The sequence below is a fragment of the Mustelus asterias genome, unplaced genomic scaffold, assembly GCF_964213995.1.
Source record: "Mustelus asterias unplaced genomic scaffold, sMusAst1.hap1.1 HAP1_SCAFFOLD_2564, whole genome shotgun sequence".
NCBI classification, from domain to species: domain Eukaryota; kingdom Metazoa; phylum Chordata; class Chondrichthyes; order Carcharhiniformes; family Triakidae; genus Mustelus; species Mustelus asterias.
In genome coordinates, this window is record NW_027592509.1 from 2,501 (window position 1) to 20,000 (window position 17,500).

Here is a 17,500-nt window from a genome sequence, read left to right on the forward strand (position 1 = left end):
GTTTCCAAGCCCCCTGCTGGCGCCAGATCTCAAATCGAGACCGTGTCCTCTCGCCCGTCAGGGTATGCCACGTAGGCATACTGAGGGTTGGCGTGGAGGAGATAGACCTGTTCAACCAAAGGGTCGGACTTGCGGGTCCTAACATGTCGCCGCAGGAGGACAGGTCCTGAGTACGTCAACCAAGACGGTAATGAGGTCCCAGAGGAAGACTTCCTAGGGAATGAAAACATTCTCTCATGGGGAGTAGCGTTGGTTGCCGTACACAGGAGTGAGCGTATGGAGTGGAGCGCATCAGGGAGCACCTCTTGCCAACGGGAGACTGGAAGACCTTTAGACCTCAACGCCAGTAAGACAGCCTTCCAGACTGTAGCATTCTCTCGTTCGACCTGTCCGTTACCCCTTGGGTTGTAGCTCGTGGTTCGACTAGAGGCAATCCCATATGAGAGCAGGTATTGCCTCAAGTCATCGCTCATGAACGACGAGCCCCTATCGCTGTGGATATAACAGGGGTACCCGAACAGGGTGAAAAGATCACGAAATGCCTTGATAACCGTGGCAGCGGTCATATCAGAACAGGGAATGACAAAAGGGAATCGTGAGTACTCATCAACCACATTGAGGAAGTACACGTTCCGATCTGTCGAGGGAAGGGGGCCCTTAAAGTTCACACTCAGTCTTTCGAATGGACGAGTGGCCTTAACGAGTTGTGCCCTGTCAGGTCGGTAGAAGTGCGGTTTGCATTCCGCGCATACCCGGCAGCTTCTGGTTATGGACCTGACATCCTCCACTGAGTAGGGTAGATTCCGGGCTTTTATGAAGTGGTAGAGCCGAGTGACCCCCGGATGGCAGAGGTCATTGTGGAGAGCCTGCAATCGATTCTCCTGCACACTAGCGCATGTTCCACGCGACAGGGCATCCGAGGGCTCGTTGAGCTTCCCTGGACGATATATGATATCATAATTGTAGGTGGAGAGTTCGATTCTCCACCTCAAGATTTTATCATTCTTGATCTTACCCCGTAACGTGTTGTTGAACATGAACGCCACGGACCGCTGGTCCGTGACCAGAGTGAACCGTTTTCCCGCCAAGTAATGGCGCCAATGCCAGACGGCCTCCACAATGGCCTGGGCCTCCTTTTCCACTGCCGAATGTCGAATTTCAGGGCCTTGGAGGGTGCGAGAAAAAAAGGCGACGGGCCTGCCCGCCTGGTTAAGTGTGGCGGCCAGGGCGAAATCAGATGCATCACTCTCCACCTGGAAGGGGATGGACTCATCGATAGCGTGCATCGTGGCTTTCGCGATGTCGGCTTTTATTCTTGCAAAGGCTAGGCGAGCCTCTGGTGCTAGGGGAAAAGAGGTAGACTTTATGAGCGGACGGGCTTTGTCCGCGTAATTGGGAACCCACTGTGCACAGTATGAGAAGAAGCCTAAGCATCTTCTCAGTGCTTTGACGCGAGTGGGCAGGGGAAGTTCGAGGAGAGGACGCATACGGTCTAGATCAGGGCCAAGGACCCCGTTTTCCACCACGTATCCGAGGATAGCTAGGCGGCGCGTGCGAAATACACACTTCTCCCTGTTGTAGGTCAGATTCAGGCGAGATGCAGTGCGTAAGAATCTAAGAAGGTTGGCATCGTGGTCCTGCTGGTCATGGCCGCAGATGGTGACGTTATCCAGGTACGGGAAGGTAGCCCGCAGTCCGTTCTGGTCCACCATTCGGTCCATAGCACGCTGGAAGACCGAGACCCCATTCGTGACACCAAAAGGAACCCTTAAAAAATGGTACAGGGGACCATCCGCCTCAAAGGCCGTGTATTGTCGGTCCTCTGGGCGAATGGGGAGCTGGTGGTAAGCAGATTTTAGGTCGATGGTGGAGAACACCCGGTACTGCGCAATCTGGTTGACCATGTGTGGTGAACCATCGTTGGTTCCCACTGGATAGTACTGGGCCAGGGCTGGCCAGCACTATGGGAATGTATATAGGTTACTGTGGGATTGTACTAATGTTGTTGTTGGGCTAGGGTGGGATTGATACACCTGTGGTTGTTACTGTTGTGGTACATCCCAGTCGGGCTCCGCCTCCTGGGAGAGGTATAAGACTCCCTGCTCGGGCGGGACCCCTTCAGTCTGGGATAGTGTGTTAAAGTTCTGATAGTTCCATTGTTAGTTAATAAAAGCCTTCTTTTACCGAAGCTTTGAGCCTCGTGTCCAATTGATGCGCATCAATTTTATTAACTAAAATTAAACTCTCGACGGAAGGAAAAAAGAAAGGAGAGTATGGAGCAAATCCTCAAGCCAGAACGTCTAACGCTAGATCCACGTGCGGTGGGCGCTTCTAACACCTTCGACCACTGGCTGAAGTGTTTTGAAGATTACCTAGCAGCCTCCGCAGCGGTCACTACTGATGATGACAGACTCCGGGTCCTCCATGCGAGGGTAAGCGACACAGTCTACCTCGCGATCCGTGCGGCCACCACTTACCCGAGGGCCCTCGAGCTTCTAAAAAAGCGCTATATGAAACCTCCTAACGAGATCCACGCTCGTTACCTCCTCGCTACACGACGTCGGCAGTCGGGCGAAACCATGGAGGATTACGCCAATGAGCTCTTGCAGCTTGCCAGGGGCTGTGACTGCAAAGCTGTGTCGGCTGAGCAGTACATGTACGACCTCGCCCGAGATGCGTTTGTGGCCGGGGTCGGGTCTTCATACATCCGTCTCAAGCTGCAAGAAAAGGGGAATCTCAACCTGACCCAAGCCATGGAATTAGCTGAAATGCTTGAGGCGGCTTCGAAGAGCTTAGTCCTGTATCCGGAGGACCACGTGGAGACAACGTGGCAGGAGCACTCGCAAATCCCTCCTCGCCCCTCGGGCTTGAAGTGCAGTGTTATGGCGTGCTCCCATGTGGACCAGACGACGGCTGCAGCCCCATGCGGCCCGCGGTGCTACTTCTGCGGAGGAGCCAAACATCCACAACAAAAGTGTCCCGCTAAAGCGGTAGTCTGTACCTCATGCGGCAAAAAGGGGCATTATGCGAAGGTGTGCAGATCGAAGCCCAGGAACGGCAGTGCGGCCTGTGACCCTTCGGAACGGGGATCATCACCATCGTCGTCGAAGTACTCACGGGGTTCGTCCACGTGCGAGTCCAGGACGACGCCATTGCGGTCGACGGAGTCGGAGGAGGATGACCACCAGGGGTCGCTACGTTTGGAGCCCTCACCCATGTGCGATTCATGGGGGCGGCCATTTTGGTCGACGATGACCATGAGCGACCAGCAGGGGTCCTCAGCATCGACCTCGGCTGCCTGCAGTGACGTTCACGGACCAACGGTGGTGTCGATCACCCTGGACCAGGCTAAGCCTCACAGGCTTGATTGTTCGATGATGGATATCCAGGTAAACAATCATGTGATTTATTGTCTGTTTGACAGCGGGAGCACTGAGAGCTTTATCCACCCTGACACGGTGAAAAGGTGTGGACTCCAGATTCAACCTGCCAAACAGACAATCTCTATGGCATCAAGGTCCCGGTCTGTCGCTGTGCTAGGACGTTGTGTGGTAACTTTGAAAGTGCAAGGCACAATTTACGAGCGTTTCAGGCTCCTTGTGTTGCCGCATCTTTGCGCACCAATTCTCCTCGGACTAAACTTTATGGTCCACATGAAGAGTGTGATCCTACAGTACGGTGGGCCACTCCCTTCGCTGATAGTGGGAGAACAGCTGCAGTCTCCAAATTGTCCAAAGCGCCCCGCCTGCAATCTTTCTACGTTAAAGATCACCACACCCTCTTTATTTCAGAATCTGGTACCAGGCTGCAAGCCCATCGCTACTAAAAGTAGGCGTTACAGCACTGAGGATCGGATCTTCATCAGATCTGAGGTTCAGCGACTCCTCAAAGAAGGGATCATACAGCCCAGTGTTAGTCCGTGGAGTGCACAGGTTGTGGTGGTCAAGAGCGGGAACAAACCCCGGATGGTCATTGATTACAGTCAGACCATTAATCGATATACGCAGCTGGATGCGTATCCTCTCCCGCGCATATCTGATATGGTCAATCAGATTGCGCAGTACCGGGTGTTCTCCACCATAGACCTTAAGTCCGCCTACCACCAACTCCCCATTCGCCCAGAGGACCGACAATACACGGCTTTTGAGGCGGATGGTCGTCTGTATCATTTCCTTAGGGTTCCATTTGGTGTCACCAATGGGGTCTCGGTCTTCCAGCGTGCTATGGACCGAATGGTGGACCAGAACAGGCTGCGGGCTACCTTCCCGTACCTGGATAATGTCACCATCTGCGGCCGTGATCAGCAGGACCATGACACAAATCTCCAGAACTTCCTACGCACTGCATCTCGCCTGAATCTGACCTACAACAGGGAGAAGTGTGTATTCCGTACGTGCCGGTTAGCCATCCTGGGATACGTGGTGGAAAACGGGGTCATTGGCCCTGATCCCGACCGTATGCGCCCCCTTGCTGAACTTCCCTTGCCCGCTAGCGCAAAAGCACTGAGAAGATGCCTAGGCTTCTTCTCCTATTATGCGCAGTGGGTCCCCAGCTACGCGGACAAAGCCCGTCCGCTTATTAAGTCCACAACTTTTCCACTCACGCCAGAGGCCCAATTGGCCTTCAAGGAGTTGAAACACGACATCGCGAAAGCCACGATGCACGCGGTGGATGAATCCATCCCTTTCCAGGTGGAAAGCGATGCATCTGATTTCGCCCTGGCCGCCACACTAAACCAGGCGGGCAGGCCCGTCGCGTTTTTTTCCCGCACCCACCAAGGCCCCGAAATTCGGCATTCAGCGGTGGAGAAGGAGGCCCAGGCCATTGTGGAGGCCGTCAGACACTGGCGCCATTACCTGGCGGGGAAGCGGTTCACCCTGATCACGGACCAGCGGTCCGTGGCGTTCATGTTCAACAACACGCAGAGGGGCAAGATCAAGAATGACAAGATCTTGCGGTGGAGAATTGAACTCTCCGCCTATAACTACGATATCATGTATCGTCCAGGGAAACTCAATGAGCCCTTGGATGCCCTCTCGCGCGGAACATGCGCTACTATGCAGGAGGATCGCTTGAACGCCCTCCATAATGACCTGTGCCATCCTGGGGTCACTTGGCTCATACAATATACAATCCCAGACTAAAGGGTCACCAGGCAGAGCAGTGACCTTTATACCTCTCCCAGGAGGCGGAGCCAACTGGGGTGTACCATAACAACTATATTAACAGGTAGAACAGCCCAACCCTAACCCCAACAGTAACATATCTACAGACTCATAGTACTGGCCAGACCATGGCTCAGCACTACCTGGTGGGAACCAACAATGGTTCACCACACATAAAACATAGAACATAGAACAGTGCAGCACAGAACAGGCCCTTCGGCCCACAATGTTGTGCCGAGCTTTATCTGAAACCAAGATCAAGCTATCCCACTCCCTATCATCCTGGTGTGCTCCATGTGCCTATCCAATAACCGCTTCCTAAAGTGTCTGACTCCACTAGCACTGCAGGCAGTCCATTCCACACCCCAACCACTCTCTGAGTAAAGAAGCTACCTCGGACATCCTTCCTATATCCTTTCAGATAAAGCTCGGCACAACATCGTGGGCCAAAGGGCCTGTTCTGTGCTGTACTGTTCTATGTTCTATGTTTCTATATTCTATATCTCCCACCATGAACCCTATAGTTATGCCCCCTTGTAATAGCTCCATCCCCCGAGGAAATAGTCTTTGAACGTTCACTCTATCTATCCCCTTCATCATTTTATAAACCTCTATTAAGTCTCCCCTCAACCTCCTCTGCTCCAGAGAGAACAGCCCTCGCTCCCTCAACCTTTCCTCATAAGACCTACCCTCCAAACCAGGCAGCATCCTGGTAAATCTCCTCTGCACTCTTTCCAGCGCTTCCACATCCTTCTTATAGTGAGGTGACCAGAACTGCACACAATATTCCAAATGTGTTCTCACCAAGGTCCTGTACAGTTGCAGCATAACCCCACGGCTCTTAAACTCCAACCCCCTGTTAATAAAAGCTAACACACTATAGGCCTTCTTCACAGCTCTATCCACTTGAGTGGCAACCTTCAGAGATCTGTGGATATGGAGCCCAAGATCTCTCTGTTCCTCCACAGTCTTCAGAACCCTACCTTTGACCCTGTAACCACATTTAAATTAGTCCTACCAAAATGATTCACCTCACATTTATCAGGGTTAAACTCCATCTGCCATTTTTCAGCCCAGCTTTGCATCCTATCTATGTCTCTTTGCAGTCTACAACAGCCTTCCACCTCATCCACTACTCCACCAATCTTGGTGTCATCAGCAAATTTACTGATCCACCCTTCAGCCCCCTCCTCTAAGTCATTAATAAAAATCACAAATAGCAGAGGACCAAGCACTGATCCCTGTGGCACTCCGCTAGCAACCTGCCTCCAGTCCGAAAATTTTCCATCCATCACCACCCTCTGTCTTCGATCAGATAGCCAGTTACCTATCCAATCGGCCAACTTTCCCTCTATCCCACACCTTCTTACTTTCTTCATGAGCCGACCATGGGGGACCTTATCAAACGCCTTACTAAAATCCATGTATATGACATCAACTGCCCTACCTTCATCAACACACTTAGTTACCTCCTCAAAAAATTCAATCAAATTTGTGAGGCATGACTTGCCCTTCACGAATCCGTGCTGACTATCCCGGATTAATCCACATCTTTCTAAATGGTCGTAAACCCCATCCCTAAGGACCTTTTCCATCAATTTACCAACCACCGAAGTAAGACTAACCGGTCTATAATTACCAGGGTCATTTCTATTCCCTTTCTTAAACAGAGGAACAACATTCGCCACTCTCCAGTCCTCTGGCACCATCCCCGTGATGTGGAGATGCCGGCGTTGGACTGGGGTAAACACAGTAAGAAGTTTAACAACACCAGGTTAAAGTCCAACAGGTTTATTTGGTAGCAAAAGCCACACTAGCTTTCGGAGCTGCAAGCCCCTTCTTCAGGTGAGTGGGAATTCTGTTCACAAACAGAGCTTATAAAGACACAGACTCAATTTACATGAATAATGGTTGGAATGCGAATACTTACAACTAATCAAGTCTTTAAGAAACAAAACAATGTGAGTGGAGAGAGCATCAAGACAGGCTAAAAAGATGTGTATTGTCTCCAGACAAGACAGCCAGTGAAACTCTGTGGGGGTTACAAATAGTGGGACATGAACCCAATATCCCGGTTGAGGCCGTCCTCATGTGTGCGGAACTTGGCTATCAGTTTCTGCTCAGCGACTCTGCGCTGTCGTGTGTCGCGAAGGCCGCCTTGGAGAACGCTTACCCGAATATCAGAGGCCGAATGCCCGTGACCGCTGAAGTGTTCCCCGACTGGAAGAGAACAGTCTTGCCTGGTGATTGTCGAGCGGTGTTCGTTCATCCGTTGTCGCAGCGTCTGCATAGTTTCCCCAATGTACCATGTCTCGGGACATCCTTTCTTGCAGCGTATCAGGTAGACAACGTTGGCCGAGTTGCAAGAGTATGTACCGTGTACCTGGTGGATGGTGTTCTCACGTGAGATGATGGCATCCGTGTCGATGATCCGGCACGTCTTGCAGAGGTTGCTGTGGCAGGGTTGTGTGGTGTCATGGTCACTGTTCTCCTGAAGGCTGGGTAGTTTGCTGCGGACAATGGTCTGTTTGAGGTTGTGCGGTTGTTTGAAGGCAAAAAGTGGGGGTGTGGGGATGGCCTTGGCGAGATGTTCGTCTTCATCAATGACATGTTGAAGGCTCCGGAGGAGATGCCGTAGCTTCTCCGCTCCGGGGAAGAACTGGACGACGAAGGGTACTCTGTCCACCGTGTCCCGTGTTTGTCTTCTGAGGAGGTCGGTGCGCCGCCACAGCGAAAAACCGCACCAACCTCCTCAGAAGACAAACACTTGGCCCGGTTCATTTCCCAGTACCAAATCCAATGTGGCCCCACCTCTTGTCCGCCTATCCACATATTGTGTCAGGAAACCCTCCTGCACACACTGCACAAAAACTGCCCCATCCGACTATTTGACCTCCAAAGGTTCCAATCAATATTTGGAAAGTTAAAGTCCCCCATGACAACTACCCTGTGACCCCCACACATATCCATAATCTGCTTAGCAATTTCTTCCTCCACATCTCTATTACTATTTGCGGGCCTATAGTAAACTCCTAACAACGTGACTGCTCCTTTCCTATTTCTAACTTCAGCCCATATTACCTCAGTGTGCAGATCCCCCTCGAAGTGCCTTTCCGCAGCCGTTAAACTATCCGTAATGGGCCTGTTTCTCCAGTAACAGGCCTGTGTCCTCAGTAACAGGCCTGTGTCCCCGGTAACGGGCCTGTATCCCCAGTAACGGGCCTGTATATCCAGTAACAGGCCTGTATCCCCGGTAACGGGCCTGTATCCCCAGTAACGGGCCTGTATACCCAGTAACGGGCCTGTATCCCCAGTAATGGGTCTGTATCCCCGGTAACGGACCTGAATCCTCAGTAAGGGGCTGTATCCTCGGTAATGGGCCTGTATCTCCGGTAACGGGCCTGTATTCCCAGTAACGGGCTTGTAATCTCAGTAACAGGCCTGTATCCTCAGTAACAGGCCTGTATCCCCGGTAACGGACCTGAATCCCCAGTAGCGGGCCTGTATCCTCAGTAATGGGCCTGTATCCCTGGTAACGGGCCTGTGTCCACAGTAACGGGCCTGTGTCCCCAGTAACGGGCCTGTATCCCCAGTAATGGGCCTGTATTCCCAGTAACAGGCCTGTATTCCCAGTAATGGACCTGTATCCTCAGTAACAGGCCTGTATTCCCAGTAACGGGCCTGTATCCTCAGTAACAGGCCTGTATTCCCAGTAATGGACCTGTATCCTCAGTAATGGGCCTGTATTCCCAGTAACAGGCCTGTATTCCCAGTAACAGGCCTGTATTCCCAGTAATGGACCTGTATCCTCAGTAATGGGCCTGTATTCCCAGTAACGGGCCTGTGTCCCCAGTAACGGGCCTGTATCCCCAGTAATGGGCCTGTATCCCCAGTAATGGGCCTGTATTCCCAGTAACAGGCCTGTATTCCCAGTAACAGGCCTGTATTCCCAGTAACGGGCCTGTATTCCTAGTAATGGACCTGTATCCCCAGTAACGAGCCTGTATCCCCGGCAACATAGAACATAGAACATTACAGCGCAGTACAGGCCCTTTGGCCCTCGATGTTGCGCCGACCTGTGAAACCAATCTAAAGCCCCTCTAATCTACACTATTCCAATATCATCCATATGTTTATCCAATAACCATTTGAATGCTCTTAATGTTGACGAGTCCACTACTGCTGCAGGCAGGGCATTCCAGGCCCTTACTACTCTCTGAGTAAAGAACCTACCTCTAACATCGGTCCTATATTTCTCACCCCTCAATTTAAAGCTATGTTCCCTCGTGTTAGCCATCACCATCCGAGGAAAAAGGCACTCACTATCCACCCTATCTAATCCTCTGATCATCTTGTAATCCTTTATTAAGTCCGTTACCGGGGATACAGGCAACGGGCCTGTATCCCCGGTAATGGACCTGAATCCCCAGTAACGGGCCTGTATCCTCAGTAATGGGCCTGTATCCCCTGTAACGGGCCTGCGTCCACAGTAACGGGCCTGTATCCTCAGTAACGGGTCTGTATTCCCAGTAATGGGCCTGTATCCTCAGTAACGGGCCTGTATCCTCAGTAACGGGTCTGTATCCTCAGTAACGGGCCTGTATCCTCAGTAACGGATCTGTATTCCCAGTAACGGGTCTGTATCCCCGGTAATGGACTTGAATCCCAGTAATGGGCCTGTATCCTCAGTAATGGGCCTGTATCCCCAGTAACGGGCCTGTATCCTCAGTAATGGGTCTGTATCCTCAGTAACGGATCTATATCCCCGGTAATGGACTTGAATCCCAGTAAAGGGCCTGTATCCTCAGTAATGGGCCTGTATCCCCAGTAACGGGCCTATGTCCAAAGTAGCGAGCCTGTGTCCCTGGTAATGGGCCTGTATCCCTAGTAACGGGCCTGTACCCCCTAGTAACAGGCCTGTATCCCTGGCAACAGGTCTGTATCCCCTGCAACGGGCCTGTATCCCTGGTAAGGGCCTGTATTCCTAGTCACGGGCCTGTATCCCTGGTAAGGGCCTGTATTCCTAGTCACGGGCCTGTATCCCTGGTAAGGGCCTGTATTCCTAGTCACGAGCCTGTATTCTCGGTAATGGGCCTCTATCCCCGGTAATGGGCCTGTGTTCCCGGTCACAGGCCTATACCCCCGGTATGTATCCATGGTAACTGGGCCTGTATCCGTGGTATTGGGCCTGTACCTAAGTGTGTATATATGGTAACGGGCCTGTATCTCTGGTAATGAGGCCTATATCCGTGCTATTGCACCTGTCGCCATGTAAGTAAGACTTGTATCCATGGAGACGGGGCCTGTATCTCTGGTAATGAGGCCTATATCCGTGCTATTGCGCCTGTAGCCATGTAAGTAAGGCGTGTATCCATGGAGACGGGGCCTGCAATCTGGGCCACAGAATCTAGCCTCTGTTCTGGGCCTTTCACAGGGACAGTCACAGGAATATCTGGAGAGATCCCGGCAGGAGGAGTGGATCCTGCATTCCTTGATATTCTGTGTGATTGGATCAGTAAGTCATAGAACATAGAACATAGAAAGCCACAGCACAAACAGGCCCTTCGGCCCACAAGTTGCGCCGATCACATCCCCACCTCTAGGCCTATCTATAGCCCTCAATCCCATTAAATCCCATGTACTCATCCAGAAGTCTCTTAAAAGACCCCAACGAGTTTGCCTCCACCACCACCGACGTCAGCCGATTCCACTCACCCACCACCCTCTGAGTGAAAAACTTACCCCTGACATCCCCCCTGTACCTACCCCCCAGCACCTTAAACCTGTGTCCTCTCGTAGCAACCATTTCAGCCCTTGGAAATAGCCTCTGAGAGTCCACCCTATCCAGACCCCTCAACATCTTGTAAACCTCTATCAGGTCACCTCTCATCCTTCGTCTCTCCAGGGAGAAGAGACCAAGCTCCCTCAACCTATCCTCATAAGGCATGCCCCCCAATCCAGGCAACATCCTTGTAAATCTCCTCTGCACCCTTTCAATGGCTTCAACATCTTTCCTGTAATGAGGTGACCAGAACTGCGCGCAGTACTCCAAGTGGGGTCTAACCAGGGTCCTATAAAGTTGCAGCATTATCTCCCGACTCCTAAACTCAATCCCTCGATTAATGAAGGCTAGTACGCCATACGCCTTCTTGACCGCATCCTCCACCTGCGAGGCCGATTTAAGAGTCCTATGGACCCGGACCCCAAGGTCCTTCTGATCCTCTACACTGCTAAGAATGGTACCCTTCATTTTATACTGCTGCTCCATCCCATTGGATCTGCCAAAATGGATCACTACACACTTATCCGGGTTGAAGTCCATCTGCCACTTCTCCGCCCAGTCTTGCATTCTATCTATGTCTCGCTGCAACTTCTGACATCCCTCCAAACTATCCACAACACCACCTACCTTGGTGTCGTCAGCAAACTTACCAACCCATCCCTCCACTTCCTCATCCAGGTCATTTATGAAAATGACAAACAGCAAGGGTCCCAGAACAGATCCCTGGGGCACTCCACTGGTCACTGACCTCCATGCAGAGAAAGACCCCTCCACAGCCACTCTCTGCCTTCTGCAGGCAAGCCAGTTCTGGATCCACAAGGCAACAGCCCCTTGGATCCCATGCCCTCTCACTTTCTCAAGAAGTCTTGCATGGGGGACCTTATCGAACGCTTTGCTGAAGTCCATATAGACCACATCCACCGCTCTTCCTTCGTCAATGTGCTTGGTCACATTTTCAAAGAACTCAACCAGGCTCGTAAGGCACGACCTGCCCCTGACAAAGCCGTGCTGACTACTTTTGATCATACTAAACTTCTCTAGATGATCATAAATCCTGTCTCTCAGGATCCTCTCCATCAACTTACCAACCACTGAGGTTAGACTCACCGGTCGGTAATTTCCCGGGCTGTCCCTGTTCCCTTTCTTGAATATAGGGACCACATCCGCAATCCTCCAATCCTCCGGAACCTCTCCCGTCTCCATCGACGATGCAAAGATCATCGCCAAAGGCTCCGCAATCTCCTCCCTCGCCTCCCACAGTAACCTGGGGTACATCCCATCCGGTCCCGGCGACTTACCAACCTTGATGCCATTCAATAGTTCCAACACATCCTCTTTCTTTATGTCCACATGCTCGATCCTTTCTGTCCTCCGCAATCCAGCAGTACAACCACCCAGATCCCTTTCCACCGTGAATACCGAGGTAAAGTATTCATTAAGCACCTCCGCCATTTCTAACGGTTCCGCACAAACTTTTCCCCCTTCACCTTTTAAGGGTCCTATGCCTTCACATCTCATCCTTTTACTCTTGACATATTTGTAGAAAGCCTTGGGATTCTCCTTAATCTTACCCGCCAAGGTCTTCTCATGACCCCTTCTCGCTCTCCTAATTTCCTTCTTAAGCTCCTTCCTACATCGCGTATACTCCTCTAAATCCTTAACACCTCCTAGCTCTCTGAACCTTCTGTACGCCTCTCTTTTCTTATTTACCAGGTTCATCACAACCTTCGTGCACCACGGTTCCCGTACCCTACCAACACCCCCCTGTCTCATCGGAACGTTGTCATGCAGAGCTCCAGACAAACATTCCTTGAAAATCCTCCACTTTCCTTCGGTACTTTTCCCCAAGAATGCCTCCTTCCAATTTACCCGTCTAATTTCCTCCCTGATGACACTGTATTTCCCTTTACTCCAGAGAAACACTTTCCTAGCCTGCCTGACCCTATCTCTTTCCAATGCTATTGTGAAGGAGATAGAATTATGATCGCTATCCCCAAGATGCTCACCCACCGAGAGATCCTCCACCTGTCCAGGTTCATTAGCCAGCACCAGATCAAGAACAGCCTCTCCTCTAGTAGGCTTATCCACATACTGTGTCAGGAAACTCTCCTGGACACACCTAACAAACTCCTCTCCATCCAAACCCCTAGCCCTAGGGATATTCCAATCTATGTTTGGGAAATTAAAATCTCCCATCACGACAACTCTGTTATTCCTACATCTCTCCAGGATCTGTTTCCCCATCTGCTCCTCAACATCTCTGTTACTATTGGGCGGCCTATAGAAAACACCCAGCAAAGTTACCGACCCCTTCCTGTTCCTAACCTCCACCCACAGAGATTCCGTAGTCAGTCCCTCCACGGCGTCCACCTTCTCTACAGCCGTGACACTATCCCTGATCAACAGTGCCACTCCCCCCCCTCTCTTGCCTCCCTCCCTGTCCTTCCTGAAACATCTAAAACCCGGCACCTGAAGCACCCAGTCCTGTCCCTGAGACATCCAAGTCTCCGTAATGGCCACCACATCACAATTCGAAGCAGCAATCCACGCTCCAAGCTCATCCACTTTATTCACTACACTCCTGGCATTAAAATAGACACATCTCAGACCTTCAGCCTGAGCACTTCCCTTCTCCCTCACTCGTCTAACCTCCCTCTTACCCTGTCTACATTCCTTATCTATTTGCGAGCTAACCTCCTCGCTCTCAGTCCCCTCATTTCGATTCCCTCCCCCCAACCTTTCTAGTTTAAAGTCTCACCAGTAGCCTTAGCCAACCTTCCCGCCAGGATATTGGTCCCCCTGGGATTCAAGTGCCACCCGTCTTTTTTAAACAGGTCACACCTGCCCCTAAAGAGGTCCCAATGATCCAAGTACCCAAATCCTTGTCCCTTGCTCCAGTCCCTCAGCCACGCATTAATTCTCCACCGATTCCTGTTCTCACTCTCCCGCGGCACAGGCAGCAATCCCGAGATTACTACCTTTGCATTCCTCTTTCTCAGCTGTCTACCCAACTCCCTATATTCTCTTTTCATGACCCCTTCCCTCTTCCTACCGATGTCAGCAGTACCTATATGCATCACGACCTTGGGCTCCTCTCCCTCCCCCTTCAGGATTTCTGGGACTCGACCAGAGACATCCCGGACCCCTGCACCAGGGAGGCAAACCACCATCCGAGAGTCCCGTCTGTGTCCGCAAAAACGCCTATCTGACCCTCTCACCGTAGAGTCCCCAATTAGCACTACCCTCCTTTCCTTACCCCTTTGCACTACTGGGCCAGGCTCAGCTCCAGAGACACTGCCACCGCTGCTTCCCCCAGGTGGGCTGTCCACCCCAGTAGTACTCAGACAGGAGTACTTATTATTAAGGGGCACATCCACCGGGGTGCTCACCATCACCCGAGCTTTCTCCTTCCTCACTGTTACCCAGTTACCCTCCTCCCGTGGTCCCGGTGTGACCACCTGCCGATAGCTCCTGTCAATGACCTCCTCACTATCCCTAACCCGGCGAAGGTCCTCGAGCTGCAATTCCAGTTCCCTAACATGGTCCCTTAGGAACCGCAGCTCAACACACCCAGCACAGATATGGTCGTCCGGGAGGCTAGGAGCCTCCAGGACCTCCCACATCCTACATTGGGAACAACATACTGGCCTGACAGTCATAATTGCCCTTTTAAACACAGGGAAAAAAGTGAATGAAGATTATTCCTCTCTGTTCCAAATTATTTCTACCAAGGTACCCGGAGAAAAGTAACTTATAAATAAAATTTTTTAAAAATAAGAAACTCACCCCTGCTTCTGCCTAAGCCCGGGCCTCCTGGGCTTTATTCAACTCCAGAGAAACCGTTGGCGTTTGAAGCTTTCCATTTCCGTGTTCAGGTGACGACGTCCCCTCTCACCCCGTGTCCACCGTGTCTCAGCCACCTCACACACCCAAGGTCCTTCACCTCAGGAACTCACCTCGGCAGCACTCAAGGCATCTTACTCTGCAGACAATTGCTCAAGGAAACTCTCCAGACAACCGTGTGTTTACCCCGTCACCCACTCGCTCTCCCTCTTTCTGTCTCTCATTCTGTCTCTCTCTCTGTCTGTCTCTCTCTCTCTGTGTCTCTCTGTCTCTCTCTGTCTCTCTCTCTCTCTCTGACTCTCTCCCTGTCTCTCTCTCTCTCTCTTCTCTTTTCTCTCTGTCTCTCTTTCTCTCTCTCTCTCTGACTCTCTCTCTGTTTCTCTCTCTTTCTCTGCCTCTCTCCCTTTCTCTTTCTCTGTCTCTCTCTGTCTCTCTCTTTCTTTCTCTCTCTCTGTCTCTCTCTCCCTCTCTCTCTCCGTCTCTCTCTCTCTGTCTCTCTCTTTCCCTCTCTCTCTCTGTCTCTCTTTCTCTCTGTGTCTCTGAAAAGATTTACTTGGATGCGACCGGGACTTGATGGTTTGAGTTATAAGGAGAGGCTGGATAGACTGGGACTTTTTTCTCTGGAGCGTAGGAGGCTGAGGGGATGATCTTATAGAGGTCTATAAAATAATGAGGGGCACAGATCAGCTCGATAGTCAATATCTTTTCCCAAAGGTAGGGGAGTCTAAAACTAGAGGGCACAGGTTTAAGGTGAGAGGGGAGAGATACAAAAGTGTCCAGAGGAGCAATTTTTTCACACAGAGGATGGTGAGTGTCTGGAACAAGCTGCCAGAGACAGTAGTAGAGGCGGATACAATTTTGTCTTTTAAAAAGCGTTTAGATAGTTACATGGGTACGATGGGTACAGAGGGATATGGGCCAAACGCGGGCAATTGGGACTAGCTTAGGGGTTTAAAAAAAAGGGCGGCATGGACAGGTTGGGCCGAAGGGCCTGTTTCCATGCTGTAAACCTCTATGACTCTCTCTGTCTGTCTGTCTGTCTCTCTCCCTCTCTCTCTCACTGTCTCTCTCTTTCTCGCTCTCTCTCTGTCTCTCTCTCTCTGTCTTTCACTCTCACTCTCTCTCTCTCTGTCTCTCTCTCTCTCTCTCTCTCTGTCTCGCTCTCTCTCTCTGTCTCTCTCTCTCTCTCTGTCTCTCTCTCTGTATCTCTCTCTCTGTCTCTCTCTCTCTCTCTCTGTCTCTCTCTCTCTCTGTCTCTCTCTCTGTCTCTCTCTCTCTGTCTCTCTCTCTCTCTCTCTCTGTCTCTCTCTCTCTATCGAAAACCAGTCCGATGGATCTTGGAGAGTTGGTCTCAGACCCGGGAGTGATTTCTCTCAGAACCGTACGGTCATTTTATTTGAACCCCCTCCCTGCTCCCTCCCTTGCCCTGCACGCCCCCCTCTCGCCTCCCCCCCACCTCACCCTCCCTTGCCCTGCACGCCCCCCTCTCGCCTCCCCCCCACCTCACCCTCCAGGGAGACGGGGCCTGTATCTCTGGTAATGAGGCTTATATCCGTGCTATTGCGCCTGTAGCCATGTAAGTAAGGCGTGTATCCATGGAGACGGGGCCTGCAATCTGGGCCACAGAATCTAGCCTCTGTTCTGGGCCTTTCACAGGGACAGTCACAGGAATATCTGGAGAGATCCCGGCAGGAGGAGTGGATCCTGCATTCCTTGATATTCTGTGTGATTGGATCAGTAAGTCGGGCCTCCTGGGGTTTATTCAACGCCAGAGAAACTGTTGGCGTTTGAAGCTTTCCATTGGAGGCAACATGGCCGTGTTCAGGTGACGTACGTCCCCCCCTACACCATGTCCACCGTGTCTCAGCCACCCCACACACCCAAGGTCCTTCACCTCAGGAACTCACCTCGGCAGCACTCAAGGCATCTTACTCTGCAGACAACTACTCAAGGAAACTCTCCAGGCAACCGTGTGTTTACCCCGTCACCCACTTGCTCTCCCTCTCTCTCATTCTGTCTCTGTCTCTCTCTCTCTCTTTCTTTGTCTCTTTGTCTGTCTCTCTCTGACTCTCTATTTCTCTCTTTCTCTCTCTCTCTGACTCTCTCTCTGTCTCTCTCTCTCTGTCTCTCTCTGTCACTCTCTCTGTCTCTGACTCTCACTGTTTCTCTCCCTGTCTATGTTTCTCACTCGGTTTCTCTTACTCTCTCTCTCTGTCTCTGTGTCTCTTTCTCTCTGTGTGTGTGTGTCTCTCTCTCCCTCTCTGTCTCTCTGTCTCTCTCTCTCTCTCTGTCTCTCTCCCTCTCTGTCTCTCTCTCTCCCTCTCTGTCTCTCTCTCTCTCCCTCTGTCTCTCTCTTTCCCTCTCTGTCTCTCTTTCTGTCTCTCTGTCTCTCCCTCTCTGTCTCTCTGTGGTGAAACATCGTTGGTTCCCACTAGATAGTACTGAGCCAGGGTCTGGCCAGTACTACAAGTATGTATATATGTTGCTGTTGGGGTTAGGGATGGGTTGTTCTACTTGTTGCTGTTGGGGTTAGGGTGGGGTTGTTACACTTTGTACTGTAGTATTGTGGTACATCCCAGTCGGGCTCCGCCTCCTGGGAGAGGTATAAAGGTCACTGCTCTGTCTGGGACCCCTCAGTCTGGGATCATGTATATAATTAGTAGCTGCCTTGTTACAGCAAATAAAAGCCTTTATTTCCTGAGCATCAAGC